The sequence below is a fragment of the Heterodontus francisci genome, unplaced genomic scaffold (genome assembly GCF_036365525.1).
Source record: "Heterodontus francisci isolate sHetFra1 unplaced genomic scaffold, sHetFra1.hap1 HAP1_SCAFFOLD_780, whole genome shotgun sequence".
NCBI classification, from domain to species: domain Eukaryota; kingdom Metazoa; phylum Chordata; class Chondrichthyes; order Heterodontiformes; family Heterodontidae; genus Heterodontus; species Heterodontus francisci.
The window spans coordinates 239,524-259,725 of NW_027140779.1; the positions used below are offsets into that span (position 1 = coordinate 239,524).

General features: G+C 48.5%; 1 pseudogene; it reads right to left on the bottom strand.

Annotated features, from left to right (window-relative positions):
- Positions 1–619: 619 nt before the first annotated feature.
- Positions 620–20,202, bottom strand: part of LOC137360932 (protein rtoA-like) — a 130,211-nt pseudogene continuing 110,628 nt past the window's right edge.

Below are 20,202 nucleotides of genomic sequence, written 5' to 3' on the forward strand. Positions count from 1 at the left end.
AACTGCTCATCGGACCCAGGCCTCGAAACCCTCCTCAGGAGCCGGTCCCGCACAACCTGAGCCGCCTCTCGGAAATGCCCTCCGTGCCATTCCAATCGGCGCGGAGGCGTTTCCTGTGTGGGCTGTTCCTGCACACTCTCCACTTCCTCGCCCTCGTCAGCCGGCCGGACACGCCCTGGCGGTCCGCGTTGCCATCTGGCGGCGAGGGGAAACCCCGATGGAGGTCTCTCTACGCGGGAGTCTTCTCCCTTTACATTGAGGACCTGGGGTGGAGGGTGCTGCACAGAGCAGTCCCGTGCAATAGGCTTTTAAGTAGGTTCACGGACTCCCAGGCCGCCTGTACTTTCTGCGGCCTGGACGAGTCCGTGTTCCACGTTTATACGGAGTGTGCGAGGTTGCAGCCCCTATTTGAGTATCTGAAGGGGCTGCTCCTCAAATTCTGGCTGCACTCCAGTCCCATGCTCCTGATCTTTGGACACCCGGTGCTGAGGGGCTTGGGCCGGGTGGAGGATCTCCTCGTCGGTCTGCTCCTGGGCCTGGCCAAGGTGGCAATTCACAGGTCCAGGTTGCGGGCCGTCGGGGGTTCCGTCTTCCCCGATTTCCTGCCCCTCTTCCCCGGTTACGTTCGCCCCTGGGTGTCCCTGGAGAAGGAGCATGCGGTGTCCGCCGGTACGCTTGAGGCCTTCTGCGACCGGTGGGCACCGCAGGAACTGGAGTGCATCGTCGATGCTAAGAATAGCATTTTAAATTGAGTTTTTGGTTTATTTATCTGGCTTTGAATAAATATATTTATAAATGCATATAACGGGGGCCTGAGGAATACAGGTCATTGAACAACAACAACAAAGAAGAAGGCTGGTGTGCAAAAGCAAGGAATTTTCTACCACATGAAACAGACGAGGCGAATGGGATAGATTCATTCAAAGAGAAGCCCAATGAGGCGAGGACTGCAGGATGCAACAAAATCCACCTGGATTTCACGCAAGTCCATGCATTTCCCTCTCACAGAATCACAGTGTCCCAGCACTGACTGTGTGTTTATAACAGGACTGAGTGTCCCAGCACTGACTGTGTGTTTATAACAGGACTGAGTGTCCCAGCACTGACTGTGTGTTTATAACAGGACTGAGTGTCCCAGCACTGACTGTGTGTTTATAACAGGACTGAGTGTCCCAGCACTGACTGTGTGTTTATAACAGGACTGAGTGTCCCAGCACTGACTGTGTGTTTATAACAGGACTGAGTGTCCCAGCACTGACTGTGTGTTTATAACAGGACTGAGTGTCCCAGCACTGACTGTGTGTTTATAACAGGACTGAGTGTCCCAGCACTGACTGTGTGTTTATAACAGGACTGAGTGTCCCAGCACTGACTGTGTGTTTATAACAGGACTGAGTGTCCCAGCACTGACTGTGTGTTTATAACAGGACTGAGTGTCCCAGCACTGACTGTGTGTTTATAACAGGACTGAGTGTCCCAGCACTGACTGTGTGTTTATAACAGGACTGAGTGTCCCAGCACTGACTGTGTGTTTATAACAGGACTGAGTGTCCCAGCACTGACTGTGTGTTTATAACAGGACTGAGTGTCCCAGCACTGACTGTGTGTGTATAACAGGACTGAGTGTCCCAGCACGGACTGTGTGTTTATAACAGGACTGAGTGTCCCAGCACTGACTGTGTGTTTATAACAGGACTGAGTGTCCCAGCACTGACTGTGTGTTTATAACAGGACTGAGTGTCGCAGCACTGACTGTGTGTTAATAACAGGACTGAGTGTCCCAGCACTGACTGTGTGTTTATAACAGGACTGAGTGTCCCAGCACTGACTGTGTGTATAACAGGACTGAGTGTCCCAGCACTGACTGTGTGTTTATAACAGGACTGAGTGTCCCAGCACTGACTGTGTGTTTATAACAGGACTGAGTGTCCCAGCACTGACTGTGTGTTAATAACAGGACTGAGTGTCCCAGCACTGACTGTGTGTTTATAACAGGACTGAGTGTCCCAGCACTGACTGTGTGTATAACAGGACTGAGTGTCCCAGCACGGACTGTGTGTTTATAACAGGACTGAGTGTCCCAGCACTGACTGTGTGTTTATAACAGGACTGAGTGTCCCAGCACTGACTGTGTGTTCATAACAGGACTGAGTGTCCCAGCACTGACTGTGTGTGTATAACAGGACTGAGTGTCCCAGCACTGACTGTGTGTTTATAACAGGACTGAGGGTCCCAGCACTGACTGTGTGTTTATCACAGGACTGAGTGTCCCAGCACTGACTGTGTGTTTATAACAGGACTGAGTGTCCCAGCACTGACTGTGTGTTTATAACAGGAGTGAGTGTCCCAGCACTGACTGTGTGTTTATAACAGGACTGAGTGTCCCAGCACTGACTGTGTGTTTATAACAGGACTGAGGGTCCCAGCACTGACTGTGTGTTTATAACAGGACTGAGGGTCCCAGCACTGACTGTGTGTTTATCACAGGACTGAGTGTCCCAGCACTGACTGTGTGTTTATAACAGGACTGAGTGTCCCAGCACTGACTGTGTGTTTATAACAGGAGTGAGTGTCCCAGCACTGACTGTGTGTTTATAACAGGATTGAGTGTCCCAGCACTGACTGTGTGTTTATAACAGGACTGAGTGTCCCAGCACTGACTGTGTGTTTATAACAGGACTGAATGTCCCAGAACTGACTGTGTGTTTATAACAGGACTGAGTGTCCCAGCACTGACTGTGTGTGTATAACAGGACTGAGTGTCCCAGCACTGACTGTGTGTGTATAACAGGACTGAGTGTCCCAGCACTGACTGTGTGTTTATAACAGGACTGAGTGTCCCAGCACTGACTGTGTGTGTATAACAGGACTGAGTGTCCCAGCACTGACTGTGTGTGTATAACAGGACTGAGTGTCCCAGCACTGACTGTGTGTGTATAACAGGACTGAGTGTCCCAGCACTGACTGTGTGTTTATAACAGGACTGAGTGTCCCAGCGCTGACTGTGTGTTTATAACAGGACTGAGTGTCCCAGCACTGACTGTGTGTGTATAACAGGACTGAGTGTCCCAGCACTGACTGTGTGTGTATAACAGGACTGAGTGTCCCAGCACTGACTGTGTGTTTATAACAGGACTGAGTGTCCCAGCACTGACTGTGTGTTTAGAACAGGACTGAGTGTCCCAGCACTGACTGTGTGTGTGTAACAGGACTGAGAATCCCAGCACTGACTGTGTGTTTATAACTGGACTGAGTGTCCCAGCACTGACTGTGTGTTTATAACAGGACTGAGTGTCCCAGCACGGACTGTGTGTTTATAACAGGACTGAGTGTCCCAGCACTGACTGTGTGTTTATAACAGGACTGAGTGTCCCAGCACTGACTTGTGTGTGTATAACATAACTGAGTGTCCCAGCACTGACTGTGTGTGTGTAACAGGACTGAGAATCCCAGCACTGACTGTGTGTTTATAACTGGACTGAGTGTCCCAGCACTGACTGTGTGTTTATAACAGGACTGAGTGTCCCAGCACTGACTGTGTGTGTATAACAGGACTGAGTGTCCCAGCACTGACTGTGTGTTTATAACAGGACTGAGTGTCCCAGCACTGACTGTGTGTTTATAACAGGACTGAGTGTCCCAGCACGGACTGTGTGTTTATAACAGGACTGAGTGTCCCAGCACTGACTGTGTGTTTATAACAGGACTGAGTGTCCCAGCACTGACTGTGTGTTTATAACAGGACTGAGTGTCCCAGCACGGACTGTGTGTTTATAACAGGACTGAGTTTCCCAGCACTGACTGTGTGTGTATAACAGGACTGAGTGTCCCAGCACTGACTGTGTGTGTATAACAGGACTGAGTGTCCCAGTACTGACTGTGTGTTTATAACAGGACTGAGTGTCCCAGCACTGACTGTGTGTGTATAACAGGACTGAGTGTCCCAGCCCTGACTGTGTGTTTATAACAGGACTGAGTGTCCCAGCACTGACTGTGTGTTTATAACAGGACTGAGTGTAACAGCACTGACTGTGTGTTTATAACAGGACTGAGTGTCCCAGCACTGACTGTGTGTGTATAACAGGACTGAGTGTCCCAGCACGGACTGTGTGTTTATAACAGGACTGAGTGTCCCAGCACTGACTGTGTGTTTATAACAGGACTGAGTGTCCCAGCACTGACTGTGTGTTTATAACAGGACTGAGTTTCCCAGCACTGACTGTGTGTGTATAACAGGACTGAGTGTCCCAGCACTGACTGTGTGTGTATAACAGGACTGAGTGTCCCAGCACGGACTGTGTGTTTATAACAGGACTGAGTGTCCCAGCACTGACTGTGTGTTTATAACAGGACTGAGTGTCCCAGCACTGACTGTGTGTTTATAACAGGACTGAGTGTCCCAGCACTGACTGTGTGTGTATAACAGGACTGAGTGTCCTAGCACTGACTGTGTGTTTATAACAGGACTGAGTGTCCCAGCACTGACTGTGTGTGTATAACATAACTGAGTGTCCCAGCACTGACTGTGTGTTTATAACAGGACTGAGTGTCCCAGCACTGACTGTGTGTTTATAACAGGACTGAGTGTCCCAGCACTGACTGTGTGTGTATAACAGGACTGAGTGTCCCAGCACTGACTGTGTGTTTATAACAGGACTGAGTGTCCCAGCGCTGACTGTGTGTTTATAACAGGACTGAGTGTCCCAGCACTGACTGTGTGTGTATAACAGGACTGAGTGTCCCAGCACTGACTGTGTGTGTATAACAGGACTGAGTGTCCCAGCACTGACTGTGTGTTTATAACAGGACTGAGTGTCCCAGCACTGACTGTGTGTTTATAACAGGACTGAGTGTCCCAGCACTGACTGTGTGTTTATAACAGGACTGAGTGTCCCAGCACTGACTGTGTGTGTATTACAGGTCTGAGTGTCCCAGCACTGACTGTGTTTATAACAGGACTGAGTGTCCCAGCACTGACTGTGTGTTTATAACAGGACTGAGTGTCCCAGCACTGACTGTGTGTTTAGAACAGGACTGAGTGTCCCAGCACTGACTGTGTGTTTATAACAGGACTGAGTGTCCCAGCACTGACTGTGTGTGTATAACAGGACTGAGTGTCCCAGCACTGACTGTGTGTGTATAACAGGACTGAGAGTCCCAGCACTGACTGTGTGTGTATTACAGGTCTGAGTGTCCCAGCACTGACTGTGTTTATAACAGGACTGAGTGTCCCAGCACTGACTGTGTGTTTATAACAGGACTGAGTGTCCCAGCACTGACTGTGTGTTTAGAACAGGACTGAGTGTCCCAGCACTGACTGTGTGTTTATAACAGGACTGAGTGTCCCAGCACTGACTGTGTGTGTATAACAGGACTGAGTGTCCCATCACTGACTGTGTGTTTATAACAGGACTGAGTGTCCCAGCACTGACTGTGTGTGTATAACAGGACTGAGTGTCCCAGCACGGACTGTGTGTTTATAACAGGACTGAGTGTCCCAGCACTGACTGTGTGTTTATAACAGGACTGAGGGTCCCAGCACTGACTGTGTGTTTATCACAGGACTGAGTGTCGCAGCACTGACTGTGTGTTTATCACAGGACTGAGTGTCCCAGCACTGACTGTGTGTTTATAACAGGACTGAGTGTCCCAGCACTGACTGTGTGTTCATAACAGGACTGAGTGTCCCAGCACTGACTGTGTGTTTATAACAGGACTGAGTGTCCCAGCACTGACTGTGTGTTTATAACAGGACTGAGTGTCCCAGCACTGACTGTGTGTTTATAACAGGACTGAGTGTCCCAGCACTGACTGTGTGTGTATAACAGGACTGAGTGTCCCAGCACTGACTGTGTGTTTATAACAGGACTGAGTGTCCCAGCACTGACTGTGTGTTTATAACAGGACTGAGGGTCCCAGCACTGACTGTGTGTTTATCACAGGACTGAGTGTCCCAGCACTGACTGTGTGTTTATAACAGGACTGAGTGTCCCAGCACTGACTGTGTGTTTATAACAGGAGTGAGTGTCCCAGCACTGACTGTGTGTTTATAACAGGACTGAGTGTCCCAGCACTGACTGTGTGTTTATAACAGGACTGAGTGTCCCAGCACTGACTGTGTGTTTATAACAGGACTGAGTGTCCCAGCACTGACTGTGTATATATAACAGGACTGAATGTCCCAGAACTGACTGTGTGTTTATAACAGGACTGAGTGTCCCAGCACTGACTGTGTGTGTATAACAGGACTGAGTGTCCCAGCACTGACTGTGTGTGTATAACAGGACTGAGTGTCCCAGCACTGACTGTGTGTTTATAACAGGACTGAGTGTCCCAGCACTGACTGTGTGTGTATAACAGGACTGAGTGTCCCAGCACTGACTGTGTGTGTATAACAGGACTGAGTGTCCCAGCACTGACTGTGTGTTTATAACAGGACTGAGTGTCCCAGCGCTGACTGTGTGTTTATAACAGGACTGAGTGTCCCAGCACTGACTGTGTGTGTATAACAGGACTGAGTGTCCCAGCACTGACTGTGTGTGTATAACAGGACTGAGTGTCCCAGCACTGACTGTGTGTTTATAACAGGACTGAGTGTCCCAGCACTGACTGTGTGTTTAGAACAGGACTGAGTGTCCCAGCACTGACTGTGTGTTTATAACAGGACTGAGTGTCCCAGCGCTGACTGTGTGTTTATAACAGGACTGAGTGTCCCAGCACTGACTGTGTGTGTATAACAGGACTGAGTGTCCCAGCACTGACTGTGTGTGTATAACAGGACTGAGTGTCCCAGCACTGACTGTGTGTTTATAACAGGACTGAGTGTCCAGCACTGACTGTGTGTTTAGAACAGGACTGAGTGTCCCAGCACTGACTGTGTGTTTATAACAGGACTGAGTGTCCCAGCACTGACTTGTGTGTGTATAACATAACTGAGTGTCCCAGCACTGACTGTGTGTTTATAACAGGACTGAGTGTCCCAGCACTGACTGTGTGTGTGTAACAGGACTGAGAATCCCAGCACTGACTGTGTGTTTATAACTGGACTGAGTGTCCCAGCACTGACTGTGTGTTTATAACAGGACTGAGTGTCCCAGCACTGACTGTGTGTGTATAACAGGACTGAGTGTCCCAGCACGGACTGTGTGTTTATAACAGGACTGAGTGTCCCAGCACTGACTGTGTGTTTATAACAGGACTGAGTGTCCCAGCACTGACTGTGTGTTTATAACAGGACTGAGTTTCCCAGCACTGACTGTGTGTTTATAACAGGACTGAGTGTCCCAGCACTGACTGTGTGTGTTTAACAGGACTGAGTGTCCCAGCACTGACTGTGTGTGTATAACATAACTGAGTGTCCCAGCACTGACTGTGTGTTTATAACAGGACTGAGTGTCCCAGCACTGACTGTGTATATATAACAGGACTGAGTGTCCCAGCACTGACTGTGTGTGTATAACAGGACTGAGTGTCCCAGCACTGACTGTGTGTGTATAACAGGACTGAGTGTCCCAGCACTGACTGTGTGTTTATAACAGGACTGAGTGTCCCAGCACTGACTGTGTGTTTATAACAGGACTGAGTGTCCCAGCACTGACTGTGTGTTTATAACAGGACTGAGTGTCCCAGCGCTGACTGTGTGTTTATAACAGGACTGAGTGTCCCAGCACTGACTGTGTGTTTATAACAGGACTGAGTGTCCCAGCGCTGACTGTGTGTGTATAACAGGACTGAGTGTCCCAGCACTGACTGTGTGTTTATAACAGGACTGAGTGTCCCAGCACTGACTGTGTGTTTATAACAGGACTGAGTGTCCCAGCGCTGACTGTGTGTTTATAACAGGACTGAGTGTCCCAGCACTGACTGTGTGTGTATAACAGGACTGAGTGTCCCAGCACTGACTGTGTGTTTATAACAGGACTGAGTGTCCCAGCACTGACTGTGTATGTATAACAGGACTGAGTGTCCCAGCACTGACTGTGTATATAACAGGACTGATTGTCCCAGCACTGACAGTGTGTTTATAACAGGACTGAGTGTCCCAGCACTGACTGTGTATATAACAGGACTGATTGTCCCAGCACTGACAGTGTGTTTATAACAGGACTGAGTGTCCCAGCACTGACTGTGTGTGTTTATAACAGGACTGAATGTCCCAGCACTGACTGTGTGTTTATAACAGGACTGAGTGTCCCAGCACTGAATGTGTGTTTATAACAGGACTGAGTGTCCCAGCACTGACTGTGTGTTTATAACAGGACTGAGTGTCCCAGCATTGACTGTGTGTGTATAACAGGACTGAGTATCCCAGCACTGACTGTGTGTGTATAACTGGACTGAGTGTCCCAGCACTGACTGTGTGTTTATAACAGGACTGAGTGTCCCAGCATTGACTGTGTGTGTATAACAGGACTGAGTGTCCCAGCACTGACTGTGTGTTTATAACAGGACTGAGTGTCCCATCACTGACTGTGTGTTTATAACAGGACTGATTGTCCCAGCACTGACTGTGTGTGTATAACAGGACTGAGTGTCCCAGCACGGACTGTGTGTTTATAACAGGACTGAGTGTCCCAGCACTGACTGTGTGTTTATAACAGGACTGAGGGTCCCAGCACTGACTGTGTGTTTATCACAGGACTGAGTGTCCCAGCACTGACTGTGTGTTTGTAACAGGACTGAGTGTCCCTGCACTGACTGTGTGTTTATAACAGGAGTGAGTGTCCCAGCACTGACTGTGTGTTTATAACAGGACTGAGTGTCCCAGCACTGACTGTGTGTTTATAACAGGACTGAGTGTCCCAGCACTGACTGTGTGTTTATAACAGGACTGAGTGTCCCAGCACTGACTGTGTGTGTGTAACAGGACTGAGTGTCCCAGCACTGACTGTGTGATTATAACAGGACTGAGTGTCCCAGCGCTGACTGTGTGTGTATAACAGGACTGAGTGTCCCAGCACTGACTGTGTGTTTATAACAGGACTGAGTGTCCCAGCACTGACTGTGTGTGTATAACAGGACTGAGTGTCCCAGCACTGACTGTGTGTTTATAACAGGACTGAGTGTCCCAGCACTGACTGTGTTTATAACAGGACTGATTGTCCCAGCACTGACAGTGTGTTTATAACAGGACTGAGTGTCCCAGCACTGACTGTGTGTGTATAACAGGACTGAGTGTCCCAGCACTGACTGTGTGTTTATAACAGGACTGAGTGTCCCATCACTGACTGTGTGTTTATAACAGGACTGATTGTCCCAGCACTGACTGTGTGTGTATAACAGGACTGAGTGTCCCAGCACGGACTGTGTGTTTATAACAGGACTGAGTGTCCCAGCACTGACTGTGTGTTTATAACAGGACTGAGGGTCCCAGCACTGACTGTGTGTTTATCACAGGACTGAGTGTCCCAGCACTGACTGTGTGTTTGTAACAGGACTGAGTGTCCCTGCACTGACTGTGTGTTTATAACAGGAGTGAGTGTCCCAGCACTGACTGTGTGTTTATAACAGGACTGAGTGTCCCAGCACTGACTGTGTGTTTATAACAGGACTGAGTGTCCCAGCACTGACTGTGTGTTTATAACAGGACTGAGTGTCCCAGCACTGACTGTGTGTGTGTAACAGGACTGAGTGTCCCAGCACTGACTGTGTGATTATAACAGGACTGAGTGTCCCAGCGCTGACTGTGTGTGTATAACAGGACTGAGTGTCCCAGCACTGACTGTGTGTTTATAACAGGACTGAGTGTCCCAGCACTGACTGTGTGTGTATAACAGGACTGAGTGTCCCAGCACTGACTGTGTGTTTATAACAGGACTGAGTGTCCCAGCACTGACTGTGTTTATAACAGGACTGATTGTCCCAGCACTGACAGTGTGTTTATAACAGGACTGAGTGTCCCAGCACTGACTGTGTGTGTATAACAGGACTGAGTGTCCCAGCACTGACTGTGTGTTTATAACAGGACTGAGTGTCCCAGCACTGACTGTGTATATAACAGGACTGATTGTCCCAGCACTGACAGTGTGTTTATAACAGGACTGAGTGTCCCAGCACTGACTGTGTGTGTATAACAGGACTGAGTGTCCCAGCACTGACTGTGTCTGTATAACAGGACTGAGTGTCCCAGCACTGACTGTGTGTTTATAACAGGACTGAGTGTCCCAGCACTGACTGTGTGTTTATAACAGGACTGAGTGTCCCAGCACTGACTGTGTGTGTATAACAGGACTGAGTGTCCCAGCACTGACTGTGTGTTTATAACAGGACTGAGTGTCCCAGCACTGACTGTGTATATAACAGGACTGATTGTCCCAGCACTGACAGTGTGTTTATAACAGGACTGAGTGTCCCAGCACTGACTGTGTGTGTTTATAACAGGACTGAGTGTCCCAGCACTGACTGTGTGTTTATAACAGGACTGAGTGTCCCAGCACTGAATGTGTGTTTATAACAGGACTGAGTGTCCCAGCACTGACTGTGTGTTTATAACAGGACTGAGTGTCCCAGCATTGACTGTGTGTGTATAACAGGACTGAGTATCCCAGCACTGACTGTGTGTTTATAACTGGACTGAGTGTCCCAGCACTGACTGTGTGTTTATAACAGGATGGAGTGTCCCAGCACTGACTGTGTGTTTATAACAGGACAGAGTGTCCCCGCACTGACTGTGTGTTTATAACAGGACTGAGTGTCCCAGCACTGACTGTGTGTGTATAACAGGACTGAGTGTCCCATCACTGACTGTGTGTTTATAACAGGACTGATTGTCCCAGCACTGACTGTGTGTTTATAACAGGACTGAGTGTCCCAGCACTGACTGTGTGTTTATAACAGGACTGAGTGTCCCAGCACTGACTGTGTGTTTATAACAGGACTGAGTGTCCCAGCACTGACTGTGTGTGTATAACAGGACTGAGTGTCCCAGCACGGACTGTGTGTTTATAACAGGACTGAGTGTCCCAGCACTGACTGTGTGTTTATAACAGGACTGAGGGTCCCAGCACTGACTGTGTGTTTATCACAGGACTGAGTGTCCCAGCACTGACTGTGTGTTTATAACAGGACTGAGTGTCCCAGCACTGACTGTGTGTTTATAACAGGAGTGAGTGTCCCAGCACTGACTGTGTGTTTATAACAGGACTGAGTGTCCCAGCACTGACTGTGTGTTTATAACAGGACTGAGTGTCCCAGCACTGACTGTGTGTTTATAACAGGACTGAGTGTCCCAGCACTGACTGTGTATATATAACAGGACTGAGTGTCCCAGCACTGACTGTGTGTTTATAACAGGACTGAGTGTCGCAGCACTGACTGTGTGTTTATAACAGGACTGAGTGTCCCAGCACTGACTGTGTGTTTATCACAGGACTGAGTGTCCCAGCACTGACTGTGTGTTTATAACAGGACTGAGTGTCCCAGCACTGACTGTGTGTTTATCACAGGACTGAGTGTCCCAGCACTGACTGTGTGTTTATAACAGGACTGAGTGTCCCAGCACTGACTGTGTGTTTATAACAGAAGTGAGTGTCCCAGCACTGACTGTGTGTTTATAACAGGACTGAGTGTCCCAGCACTGACTGTGTATATAACAGGACTGATTGTCCCAGCACTGACTGTGTGTGTACAACAGGACTGAGTGTCCCATCACTGACTGTGTGTTTATAACAGGACTGAGTGTCCCAGCACTGACTGTATGTTTATAACAGGACTGTGTGTCCCAGCACTGACTGTGTGTTTATAACAGGACTGAGTGTCCCAGCACTGACTGTGTGTGTATAACAGGACTGAGTGTCCCAGCACTGACTGTGTGTTTATAACAGGACTGAGTGTCCCAGCACTGACTGTGTGTTTATAACAGGACTGTGGGTCCCTGCACTGACTGTGTGTTTATCACAGGACTGAGTGTCCCAGCACTGACTGTGTGTTTATAACAGGACTGAGTTTCCCAGCACTGACTGTGTGTTTATCACAGGACTGAGTGTCCCAGCACTGACTGTGTGTTTATAACAGGACTGAGTGTCCCAGCACTGACTGTGTGTTTATAACAGGAGTGAGTGTCCCAGCACTGACTGTGTGTTTATAACAGGAATGAGTGTCCCAGCACTGACTGTGTGTTTATAACAGGACTGAGTGTCGCAGCACTGACTGTGTGTTTATAACAGGACTGAGTGTCCCAGCACTGACTGTGTGTTTATAACAGGACTGAGTGTCCCAGCACTGACTGTGTATATATAACAGGACTGAGTGTCCCAGCACGGACTGTGTGTTTATAACAGGACTGAGTGTCCCAGCACTGACTGTGTGTTTATAACAGGACTGAGGGTCCCAGCACTGACTGTGTGTTTATCACAGGACTGAGTGTCCCAGCACTGACTGTGTATATAACAGGACTGAATGTCCCAGCACTGACAGTGTGTTTATAACAGGACTGAGTGTCCCAGCACTGACTGTGTGTGTTTATAACAGGACTGAGTGTCCCAGCACTGACTGTGTGTTTATAACAGGACTGAGTGTCCCAGCACTGAATGTGTGTTTATAACAGGACTGAGTGTCCCAGCACTGAATGTGTGTTTATAACAGGACTGAGTATCCCAGCACTGACTGTGTGTTTATAACTGGACTGAGTGTCCCAGCACTGACTGTGTGTTTATAACAGGATGGAGTGTCCCAGCACTGACTGTGTGTTTATAACAGGACAGAGTGTCCCCGCACTGACTGTGTGTTTATAACAGGACTGAGTGTCCCAGCACTGACTGTGTGTGTATAACAGGACTGAGTGTCCCAGCACCGACTGTGTGTTTATAACAGGACTGAGTGTCCCAGCACTGACTGTGTGTTTATAACAGGACTGAGGGTCCCAGCACTGACTGTGTGTTTATCACAGGACTGTGTGTCCCAGCACTGACTGTGTGTTTATAACAGGACTGAGTGTCCCAGCGCTGACTGTGTGTTTATAACAGGACTGAGTGTCCCAGCACTGACTGTGTGTGTATAACAGGACTGAGTGTCCCAGCACTGACTGTGTGTTTAGAACAGGACTGAGTGTCCCAGCACTGACTGTGTGTTTATAACAGGACTGAGTGTCCAGCACTGACTGTGTGTGTATAACAGGACTGAGTGTCCCAGCACTGACTGTGTGTTTATAACAGGACTGAGTGTCCCAGCACTGACTGTGTGTGTATAACAGGACTGAGTGTCCCAGCACTGACTGTGTGTTTATAACAGGACTGAGTGTCCCAGCACTGACTGTGTGTTTAGAACAGGACTGAGTGTCCCAGCACTGACTGTGTGTTTATAACAGGACTGAGTGTCCCAGCACTGACTGTGTGTGTATAACAGGACTGAGTGTCCCAGCACTGACTGTGTCTTTATAACAGGACTGAGTGTCCCAGCACTGACTGTGTGTGTGTAACAGGACTGAGTGTCCCAGCACTGACTGTGTGTGTATAACAGGACTGAGTGTCCCAGCACTGACTGTGTCTTTATAACAGGACTGAGTGTCCCAGCACTGACTGTGTGTTTATAACAGGACTGAGTGTCCCAGCACTGACTGTGTGTGTATAACAGGACTGAGTGTCCCAGCACTGACTGTGTGTTTATAACAGGACTGAGTGTCCCAGCACTGACTGTGTGTTTATCACAGGACTGAGTGCCCCAGCACTGACTGTGTGTTTATAACAGGACTGAGTGTCCCAGCACTGACTGTGTGTTTATAACAGGACTGAGTGTCCCAGCACTGACTGTGTGTTTATAACAGGACTGAGTGTCCCAGCACTGACTGTGTGTTTATAACAGGACTGAGTGTCCCAGCACTGACTGTGTGTTTATAACAGGACTGAGTGTCCCAGCACTGACTGTGTGTTTATAACAGGAGTGAGTGTCCCCGCACTGACTGTGTGTTTATAACAGGACTGAGTGTCCCAGCACTGACTGTGTATATAACAGGACTGATTGTCCCAGCACTGACTGTGTGTTTATAACAGGACTGAGTGTCCCAGCACGGACTGTGTGTGTATAACAGGACTGAGTGTCCCATCACTGACTGTGTGTTTATAACAGGACTGAGTGTCCCAGCACTGACTGTGTGTTTATAACAGGACTGAGTGTCCCAGCACTGACTGTGTGTGTATAACAGGACTGAGTGTCCCAGCACTGACTGTGTGTTTATAACAGGACTGAGTGTCCCAGCACTGACTGTGTGTGTATAACAGGACTGAGTGTCCCAGCACTGACTGTGTGTTTATAACAGGACTGAGTGTCCCAGCACTGACTGTGTGTGTATAACAGGACTGAGTGTCCCAGCACGGACTGTGTGTTTATAACAGGACTGAGTGTCCCATCACTGACTGTGTGTTTATAACAGGACTGAGTGTCCCAGCACTGACTGTGTGTGTATAACAGGACTGAGTGTCCCAGCACGGACTGTGTGTTTATAACAGGACTGAGTGTCCCAGCACTGACTGTGTGTTTATAACAGGACTGAGGGTCCCAGCACTGACTGTGTGTTTATCACAGGACTGAGTGTCCCAGCTCTGACTGTGTGTTTATAACAGGACTGAGTGTCCCAGCACTGATGTGTGTTTATCACAGGACTGAGTGTCCCAGCACTGACTGTGTGTTTATAACAGGACTGAGTGTCCCAGCACTGACTGTGTGTTTATAACAGGAGTGAGTGTCCCAGCACTGACTGTGTGTTTATAACAGGACTGAGTGTCGCAGCACTGACTGTGTGTTTATCACAGGACTGAGTGTCCCAGCACTGACTGTGTGTTTATAACAGGAGTGAGTGTCCCAGCACTGACTGTGTGTTTATCACAGGACTGAGTGTCCCAGCACTGACTGTGTGTTTATAACAGGACTGAGTGTCCCAGCACTGACTGTGTGTTTATAACAGGAGTGAGTGTCCCAGCACTGACTGTGTGTTTATAACAGGACTGAGTGTCACAGCACTGACTGTGTGTATATAACAGGACTGAGTGTCCCAGCACTGACTGTGTGTTTATAACAGGACTGAGTGTCCCAGCACTGACTGTGTGTGTATAACAGGACTGAGTGTCCCAGCACTGACTGTGTGATTATAACAGGACTGAGTGTCCCAGCGCTGACTGTGTGTGTATAACAGGACTGAGTGTCCCAGCACTGACTGTGTGTTTATAACAGGACTGAGTGTCCCAGCACTGACTGTGTGTGTATAACAGGACTGAGTGTCCCAGCACTGACTGTGTGTTTATAACAGGACTGAGTGTCCCAGCACTGACTGTGTGTGTGTAACAGGACTGAGTGTCCCAGCACTGACTGTGTGTTTATAACAGGACTGAGTGTCCCAGCACTGACTGTGTGTGTGTAACAGGACTGAGTGTCCCAGCACTGACTGTGTGTTTATAACAGGACTGAATGTCCCAGCACTGACTGTGTATATAACAGGACTGATTGTCCCAGCACTGACAGTGTGTTTATAACAGGACTGAGTGTCCCAGCACTGACTGTGTGTGTTTATAACAGGACTGAGTGTCCCAGCACTGACTGTGTGTTTATAACAGGACTGAGTGTCCCAGCACTGAATGTGTGTTTATAACAGGACTGAGTGTCCCAGCACTGACTGTGTGTTTATAACAGGACTGAGTGTCCCAGCATTGACTGTGTGTGTATAACAGGACTGAGTATCCCAGCACTGACTGTGTGTTTATAACTGGACTGAGTGTCCCAGCACTGACTGTGTGTTTATAACAGGATGGAGTGTCCCAGCACTGACTGTGTGTTTTTAACAGGACAGAGTGTCCCCGCAGTGACTGTGTGTTTATAACAGGACTGAGTGTCCCAGCACTGACTGTGTGTGTATAACAGGACTGAGTGTCCCATCACTGACTGTGTGTTTATAACAGGACTGAGTGTCCCAGCACTGACTGTGTGTTTATAACAGGACTGAGTGTCCCAGCACTGACTGTGTGTTTATAACAGGAGTGAGTGTCCCAGCACTGACTGTGTGTTTATAACAGGACTGAGTGTCCCAGCACTGACTGTGTGTCTATAACAGGACTGAGTGTCCCAGCACTGACTGTGTGTTTATAACAGGACTGAGTGTCCCAGCACTGACTGTGTGTGTGTAACAGGACTGAGTGTCCCAGCACTGACTGTGTGTTTATAACAGGACTGAGTGTCCCAGCACTGACTGTGTGTTTATAACAGGACTGAGTGTCCCAGCACTGACTGTGTGTGTATAACAGGACTGAGTGTCCCAGCACTGACTGTGTGTTTATAACAGGACTGAGTGTCCCAGCACTGACTGTGTGTGTGTAACAGGACTGAGTGTCCCAGCACTGACTGTGTGTTTATAACAGGACTGAGTGTCCCAGCACTGACTGTGTGTGTGTAACAGGACTGAGTGTCCCAGCACTGACTGTGTGTTTATAACAGGACTGAATGTCCCAGCACTGACTGTGTATATAACAGGACTGATTGTCCCAGCACTGACAGTGTGTTTATAACAGGACTGAGTGTCCCAGCACTGACTGTGTGTGTTTATAACAGGACTGAGTGTCCCAGCACTGACTGTGTGTTTATAACAGGACTGAGTGTCCCAGCACTGAATGTGTGTTTATAACAGGACTGAGTGTCCCAGCACTGACTGTGTGTTTATAACAGGACTGAGTGTCCCAGCATTGACTGTGTGTGTATAACAGGACTGAGTATCCCAGCACTGACTGTGTGTTTATAACTGGACTGAGTGTCCCAGCACTGACTGTGTGTTTATAACAGGATGGAGTGTCCCAGCACTGACTGTGTGTTTTTAACAGGACAGAGTGTCCCCGCAGTGACTGTGTGTTTATAACAGGACTGAGTGTCCCAGCACTGACTGTGTGTGTATAACAGGACTGAGTGTCCCATCACTGACTGTGTGTTTATAACAGGACTGAGTGTCCCAGCACTGACTGTGTGTTTATAACAGGACTGAGTGTCCCAGCACTGACTGTGTGTTTATAACAGGAGTGAGTGTCCCAGCACTGACTGTGTGTTTATAACAGGACTGAGTGTCCCAGCACTGACTGTGTGTTTATAACAGGACTGAGTGTCCCAGCACTGACTGTGTGTTTATAACAGGACTGAGTGTCCCAGCACTGACTGTGTATATGTAACAGGACTGAGTGTCCCAGCACTGACTGTGTGTTTATAACAGGACTGAGTGTCCCAGCACGGACTGTGTGTTTATAACAGGACTGAGTGTCCCAGCACTGACTGTGTGTTTATAACAGGACTGAGGGTCCCAGCACTGACTGTGTGTTTATCACAGGACTGAGTGTCCCAGCACTGACTGTGTGTTTATAACAGGACTGAGTGTCCCAGCACTGACTGTGTGTTTATAACAGGAGTGAGTGTCCCAGCACTGACTGTGTGTTTATAACAGGACTGAGTGTCCCAGCACTGACTGTGTGTTTATAACAGGACTGAGTGTCCCAGCACTGACTGTGTGTTTATAACAGGACTGAGTGTCCCAGCACTGACTGTGTATATGTAACAGGACTGAGTGTCCCAGCACTGACTGTGTGTTTATAACAGGACTGAGTGTCCCAGCACTGACTGTGTGTGTATAACAGGACTGTGTGTCCCAGCACTGACTGGGTGTTTATAACAGGACTGAGTGTCCCAGCACTGACTGTGTGTGTATAACAGGACTGAGTGTCCCAGCACTGACTGTGTGTTTATAACAGGACTGAGTGTCCCAGCACTGACTGTGTGTGTATAACAGGACTGAGTGTCCCATCACTGACTGTGTGTTTATAACAGGACTGAGTGTCCCAGCACTGACTGTGTGTGTATAACTGGACTGAGTGTCCCAGCACTGACTGTGTGTGTATAACAGGACTGAGTGTCCCAGCACTGACTGTGTGTTTATAACAGGACTGAGTGTCCCAGCACTGACTGTGTGTTTATAACAGGACTGAGTGTCCCAGCACTGACTGTGTGTTTATAACAGGACTGAGTGTCCAGCACTGACTGTGTGTTTATAACAGGACTGAGTGTCCCAGCACTGACTGTGTGTTTATAACAGGACTGAGTGTCCCAGCACTGACTGTGTGTGTGTAACATGACTGAGTGTCCCAGCACTGACTGTGTGTTTATAACAGGACTGAGTGTCCCAGCACTGACTGTGTGTGTGTAACAGGACTGAGTGTCCCAGCACTGACTGTGTGTTTATAACAGGACTGAGTGTCCCAGCACTGACTGTGTATATAACAGGACTGATTGTCCCAGCACTGTGTGTGTATAACAGGACTGAGTGTCCCATCACTGACTGTGTGTTTATAACAGGACTGAGTGTCCCAGCACTGACTGTGTGTGTATAACAGGACTGAGTGTCCCAGCACGGACTGTGTGTTTATAACAGGACTGAGTGTCCCAGCACTGACTGTGTGTTTATAACAGGACTGAGGGTCCCAGCACTGACTGTGTGTTTATCACAGGACTGAGTGTCCCAGCACTGACTGTGTGTTTATAACAGGACTGAGTGTCCCAGCACTGACTGTGTGTTTATCACAGGACTGAGTGTCCCAGCACTGACTGTGTGTTTATAACAGGACTGAGTGTCCCAGCACTGACTGTGTGTTTATAACAGGAGTGAGGGTCCCAGCACTGACTGTGTGTTTATCACAGGACTGAGTGTCCCAGCACTGACTGTGTGTTTATAACAGGACTGAGTGTCCCAGCACTGACTGTGTATATAACAGGACTGATTGTCCCAGCACTGACTGTGTGTGTATAACAGGACTGAGTGTCCCATCGCTGACTGTGTGTTTATAACAGGACTGAGTGTCCCAGCACTGACTGTGTGTGTATAACAGGACTGAGTGTCCCAGCACGGACTGTGTGTTTATAACAGGACTGAGTGTCCCAGCACTGACTGTGTGTTTATAACAGGACTGAGGGTCCCTGCACTGACTGTGTGTTTATCACAGGACTGAGTGTCCCAGCACTGACTGTGTGTTTATAACAGGACTGAGTGTCCCAGCACTGACTGTGTGTTTATCACAGGACTGAGTGTCCCAGCACTGACTGTGTGTTTATAACAGGACTGAGTGTCCCAGCACTGACTGTGTGTTTATAACAGGACTGAGTGTCCCAGCACTGACTGTGTGTTTATCACAGGACTGAGTGTCCCAGCACTGACTGTGTGTTTATAACAGGACTGAGTGTCCCAGCACTGACTGTGTGTTTATAACAGGACTGAGTGTCCAGCACTGACTGTGTGTTTATAACAGGACTGAGTGTCCCAGCACTGACTGTGTGTTTATCACAGGACTGAGTGTCCCAGCACTGACTGTGTGTTTATAACAGGACTGAGTGTCCCAGCACTGACTGTGTGTTTATCACAGGACTGAGTGTCCCAGCACTGACTGTGTGTTTATAACAGGACTGAGTGTCCCAGCACTGACTGTGTGTTTATAACAGGACTGAGTGTCCAGCACTGACTGTGTGTTTATAACAGGACTGAGTGTCCCAGCACTGACTGTGTGTTTATAACAGGACTGAGTGTCCCAGCACTGACTGTGTGTGTGTAACATGACTGAGTGTCCCAGCACTGACTGTGTGTTTATAACAGGACTGAGTGTCCCAGCACTGACTGTGTGTGTGTAACAGGACTGAGTGTCCCAGCACTGACTGTGTGTTTATAACAGGACTGAGTGTCCCAGCACTGACTGTGTATATAACAGGACTGATTGTCCCAGCACTGTGTGTGTATAACAGGACTGAGTGTCCCATCACTGACTGTGTGTTTATAACAGGACTGAGTGTCCCAGCACTGACTGTGTGTGTATAACAGGACTGAGTGTCCCAGCACGGACTGTGTGTTTATAACAGGACTGAGTGTCCCAGCACTGACTGTGTGTTTATAACAGGACTGAGGGTCCCAGCACTGACTGTGTGTTTATCACAGGACTGAGTGTCCCAGCACTGACTGTGTGTTTATAACAGGACTGAGTGTCCCAGCACTGACTGTGTGTTTATCACAGGACTGAGTGTCCCAGCACTGACTGTGTGTTTATAACAGGACTGAGTGTCCCAGCACTGACTGTGTGTTTATAACAGGAGTGAGGGTCCCAGCACTGACTGTGTGTTTATCACAGGACTGAGTGTCCCAGCACTGACTGTGTGTTTATAACAGGACTGAGTGTCCCAGCACTGACTGTGTATATAACAGGACTG